We start from the raw sequence: 6,000 nt of genomic DNA, 5'->3' as shown, positions 1-6,000 counted from the left end.
AACAATGAGCTGGGGTATATTTCAATTCAAGGAAAAATGTTACAGAGAATTACACTTACTCTTTTCTCTGACTTTTCTATTGAGGTTATGAACTGTTTGGGAAAGAGGTGACCTTTCAGCGTGTGCCTGCACAGTACCTCAAATCTTCCTTTGGGTCTTGGTACATTTGGCTAGTACAAACAGCAGACACTAAAATAAACGCCAGTCACAGTGTTTATGTATTGTACATTGCAAACAATGAGACCAAAGCCTGTTTTGCCTCTTGGCATGTCACTGCTTTGCTGAATGTTCCTGCCCTGCCATGCAGATAACATGCTTCAGGATTTCTAAAGCTGACTCTTCACTAAGCAATGACGTTATCTCCTGCAGCACTGAGCCCCTGTGTTCTGTGGCCAGCAATGACCTTTTTGTCCCCATGCAGAAGGGACCATCAAAGCAAATTCTGGTCATTATCAAATACCTGGACAGATGAACTTTCCTGTACTCTATCACAATGGCAAGACATTCATGACTGACAAATGCACGAGTTGCAGGGATGGCTTGTGTTCACTTGTGGAACACCCTGCATCCCAGGGTGAAGACATCTCCACGAATCTCCTGGCAGATCTTTCACCTAGCCCTGTCACCTCTCATTACCAAGCCTCTTTTTCAAAATACCGTTCATTATCACAACAATGCCTGATGAGCAGCTCTGTGAGATAATTTTACAACAGCTACCTGTTGTTATTAGGAAGAAAGGGACCGATTAGTCTCCTTAGACAATGAGAACAGAAGTAGTTACCTGATCTTCCCTGACAGCAGAGAAAATTTAAGTAAAGTCTAGAAAAGACAAAACCAACAGTCAGTGCACCAAGATTTGGACATCAGCCTGAGAGACATCAGAGAAATCTCAGAGATGGAAAGGTGACAGTATTAAAATGGCAGATATAAATGACTGTATGGAAATGGAACAGGCCAAAACCATTAAAGGCAGATGATTTGGGACAAAATGCAACCTGCATGTTGACTGGAGGTAGGAAGTCTCTTTTCTCTATACCTTTGTTTTTCTTGAATGACTCACTACAAAGCCCTTGTACCAGCTTTCCCTGGTCACTAATAGGCAACTTACTGAACTAGAAGACTGGCACATCTGTCACAGCATTTTGGATTATTAGGGAACTTAAACTGTATGGTTCACGTACAAGGACCAGCCAGCTATCCTGGGAGCAGACGTCATTAAGTTTTGCTCAGTCATGCAGGTAGAGAAGAAACTCTCAATAATCCTGCCTCTTGTCCTTGCATGCCTCTGTAATAGATTGCCTGGCAGCTGGCCTTACCTCTCTACCTCTAAAGTGCGTGAGCTGGAAACCCAAAACACTGAGGAGCCGAGTACACCCCTTAGGCTTCACACGTTCTGCCTGATTCCTCTCAGACCACAAGTGTCCAGCAAAGCACTTGCCAGCACCCCTCAGAGAAGGGAACTTCATTTTTTCAAAGGAAAGCATAGCATTCTGGGTCTGTGAGTGGAACTTTGTGCATTAAATCTGCTGCAAACACAACAGCCTGCAGACTGAGCCCTTGCCAGGCTGGCCAAAGAGTGACCAACAGCTCAATGAGCATCCATTGCCCCTTGAACAGCAATCTGGCTTTGGCAGATCTCAGTTTGCATATATAGGATACGCAAACCTAATTAGAACAAGACAGTGCAGGATCAGGCACACAGCTGGCCAGTCTCATGGGTGGAGCTAAAGCCTCATCTCTTTGTTTCTCCATGTAGGAAGGATGCAGGCTCACAGAGAGAGAGCAAGCCACCAGCTATCAGTAATGAAAACATGCAGCTTTAATGCCCTTTTAATTGTAGATCTCAAAAAATCATCTCTAAAGGGTCAGAGTTCTCAACCCTGTCTTACATGGGAGAAACTGAGGCACAGAATGGTGACATGACCCGTCCCACCCCAGGAGGCTGCTACCGGGGTGAGGACGAGGAGCTGGTCTCAGTCCTGCACTCTGTCCAACGGCAGAAGAGGTTTCATCGTGCAGAGCTGAGAGCTTTAATCCCTAATACATGCTGCCTTCTGCAGTCACAGAACTGTTTCTTCCCACCCACACCCCCCTCTGGTGATGTGCTGCCCTCTTCTCAGAGAGTCCTGCTCGCTGCCACCTTCTTGTAAGGTCACGGTCCTCTAACCAAAGCACTTCTTTCCTAGCATGGACTAGCGAGAACTCAGCACCCCAACGGGCTCACTCCTTGCTTCCCTGGAAAGATATTTCTCTTCTTCACGGAGAAAAAGAATTGGATAGGCAGAGGCTTGAAAGTGAAGAAACCCCACCTGAAATAACCAAGGAGGGATCTTACCAGGAATTTACCAGGAGGGATAACAGTTCCCCGGTCCCTGCAGGACGGAGGAAACATGCAGACCCCTTGAGACCCAGGGTGCTGGCAGATGCTGCCTGCCATTCGCAGGGCACGCGTGGTGCCCCGGCGCTTGGTGCCGAGGTAGCTCGGCCCTGGTTCTTTGTTACTTCAGAAACTCTTCTTTTACTGTTCAATTCCACCATCTAGTGGACATTTCTCGCAGTACACTACGGGTCTTCTACAAACAGCTCTTAATCATGCGCTATTTTACATCCTTTGTAAGATCTGCCCAAACTCCTTTGTTACCCAGGGTACCAGATGTGGTTACTTTGCATTTTGGGGAGCACCTGATCAAGTTTAGAGCAGAAGTTCATATAGTTTCACCTCAGTAAAGAAGATGAACACTTTACACAAGGCCCGTATCAATTCTGCACATGAAAAACTAAGGGAGCGGTACACAAGGCCCAAGGGGGACCTCCTGACATGGAGAACTGGGAATGGACCCTTACTGGCCAAAGCGATGATTTGTAAATGAAGATTTTTTACCCAAATCAAATTCTGTACAGTCTGCTTGTCACTTTCCAATGAAAGCATAACCCCTGCTAAGTTCACAAACAATGAAACATCAGATAAAACCCAGTGGTGAGCACAGAGTGGAAACCAACAGAGCTTCTCCAGTGTGTTTCACTGGCTGATCACTGCAACGGCTTTGGTCCACATCTTGATGGGAACTGGTCAAGAGAAACTAAAAAAAATGGGATTTTTACAGTCTTCTCTGGAGAAGAAAGAGCAGTGTCATAACTCAGGTTGTATGCACCTCCTTTGTTGAGAGAGCTGCCTCTGCCACCACTGAAGCCTTTTGGTAGATGTTTGGATCACAGTAGGAACTATTTCATCACAGTTTCAGCAGCCACAGAGTAAGAACTGAGGGCGCATCTGGAGAAGGGCAGATGGCAGTCACTCCCATGTCTTGATCTTTTGCTGCTTATAACATTCTTCATTAAAAAATAGACAAGAATGGTTTCCACAGGTACTCAGAGATGTGCAGAGCACTTCATCAGCGTGTGAGCTGCTCCATCTTGCCAACAGACTTTGTGCACCCCTCCAATGGATGCATTTAGAAACGTTCTTGCATGGCATTTCAGATCGCTTCTTGTGGTTTGCAGTGTATAGCCGTGCTCGTGCCACATAAACCAGCTGGGTTTGTATCAGTTACTGCTTTCTGCAGATGTTGCTTTGGCGTGCCCTGCACAGCACAGAGGAGAGCAAAGGGGTGGAGTAGGTGCACCTCCTGTACGTGTGCTAATGCTGTGTATATCTTCATTCTGGTGCATGGCTGGGTGCTGCCAATGCTTTCCTGTCTGGGAGGGTGCACCGGGGTAACTGCTTTACTTTTTTGTGAAGTTTTCAAACTGCATGGCACGGTCAAAAATGTATATACAAGAACTTTATAAATGTGCAATAAGGACAAACAGCAAGGTTTTAAAATAAAAGTAAAGGGCATTTGATTTCACGTGACTCAGAGGGTTTGGCTCACCCCAGGTATTATCTCAGGCTCTTAGGGACAGATCAGGGCTGCCTCTGAGCTCAGGCAGAGCAGCTGGCAGGGTACTGGGGTGACAGAAAGGACAGGGAGCAAGTGTCCAGCCTGTCTCTGCTAGGTCCAGGCTTCTGCTGCAAAGTCCTCTGCTGCCACCAAGGGAGAGGTCAGGGTGGATGGGGTTCCAGCTCTGGCTGCAGGAGGCAGCTGCACCGTCAACAACGCAGCATCAGCAGCAAGTATTTCCAGGCTTCTCCATCTTAGCCCTGAGCCTTTCCCTCCCAGGACAGAGGCAGGCTCAATCCTGTCCCCTCCATCAGCAGCAGGCATACAGGCAGGTTGGCAGCTGCCACCAAGGATGAAGGGGAAGCACCTCTGGGGGCTCTGGTGGAGAAGTGGTGGATGGGGGGAGGGTTCCACTCAGCTCAGGCAGGCAGCTGAGCAGGGCATGAAGTCACTCTGTGGGGCCAGGAGAGTGGTTGGGAACAGGGTAAGAGAGGATTACGGTTGGATAGGGTTGTACCGTACCCTTCTCCCACAGGCGGCTATATAAGGTGTTCTCACCCACATCATTGCCACCTTGGTCACATGGAAGGCAGCATTCAGAGGAGTATAACCTCAAACCCAACCAACATGATACATCTGAGGTGATAAATGTAAATTCCAGGCATGTGTGGCAATACCAATACTGATTACAGTGAAGACAAAATGTTTTCTCTGCAGTGCTGGCCAGTGTTGGGCTGGCAGTGAGCCCAATTGGCTGCCAGACTCTCCTCGACAGGGTCTCAGCCAGGCTCTTGGATAACCCATCAGTGCCAGGAACACTTTGGTGCAGGGCAGCCTTTAGCTGCTTCTTTGACCAGTCATGGCACAGAAGAGTTACCGGCCTGAGATGATAACTCACTGGCAAAATCTTGCTGCAGCAGGTCACGTTTTGATCTTCAGGAGTGACCACGCTAAGAGTAGGTTGCAGAGGTCCCAAAAGCACTAACCACGCTACCAGAGAACTAGGCACCTGGATGTCAGCACTCCCTTCTTGGGGCTGCGCATACAAGGCACACACCTCTCCACTGCCTGTAACAGGAGCACAAATAAACAACTAGCTCAGTGGAAAACATCCGTGCTGTAGGAACTGAATGCCATGTCAGGCACATGTAATTCCATCTGTGCTTGCTTGTTCTTATGAAAGTAAAGTTTGTTTCAGTAGTCACATTCAAACACAGCCCTGCTGATCACACACCACCCATGAATGGTACCACATAGGCGAAGGGGGCTTCCCTCTTCTTGGATGGAACTGGAACCAAGAAATATGGCAAAGCCACAGCTGAAACACATTGTTTTGGCAGCAAGATCTCAGAATACAGGGCAACAGTGGGATTCAGATTAGTGGAAAACTGGCTCACACCTGAAGATGTAAGATAACTAGCTCTGCATGGGTCGTAAACACTGATCCTTCTTAGTGAATGCAGAAATTAGAAACTACAAAGGCAGAGCCACAGTGAGAAGGCAGAACACTCCCATCACCTCGAGGGAGACAAACCTTTGAGAAGGCAGGGACAACACCATGAGGTGCACGCACAGTGGTTACCTTACGAACATCACCTGCTCGCATCAGTCCCTCAGCACCTCTGCCAAGGTATCTATCTGCCTGAAGGAATCGCCTTCTTTCACCACACTAAGCCGACTTCACACACCGAAGGAATGCACATGTCACCAGCATGTGTCATTTTGCACTAACATGGCAAATAAAACTCCAACACCTGCTTAAAAATGTTCATACACATTTCTCTTCTTGAACTCATTATTCTACCTTATAGTCTTTGAGTAGATTTACTAGGGCCTGCAGAATCACAGCAACCTCACAGGCCTCCTTCTGCTTGTAGATCAGGGCTTCCATCTCACAGACATTATAATTAGGCAAAATCAACATTTCTGTGGAATTCTAAGGCAGCCAAGGAAAAAAATGTAAAAACAAAGATGAACGCAGTGAACTTGTTAAGAAAGCCCTCACCTGAAAAAATGTTAAATGTGCCTTTAAAAGGAAATACAAACCCTGATTCCTATAATCAGGATGATAACATACTATTATTATAAGAATAGTAACTAATAAAATAAAATTACATAT

Source organism: Cygnus olor, chromosome 23 (genome assembly GCF_009769625.2).
Source record: "Cygnus olor isolate bCygOlo1 chromosome 23, bCygOlo1.pri.v2, whole genome shotgun sequence".
Lineage (NCBI taxonomy): Eukaryota > Metazoa > Chordata > Aves > Anseriformes > Anatidae > Cygnus > Cygnus olor.
The sequence above is the reverse complement of the archived record's forward strand: the minus strand, read 5'-3'. Positions refer to the sequence as shown.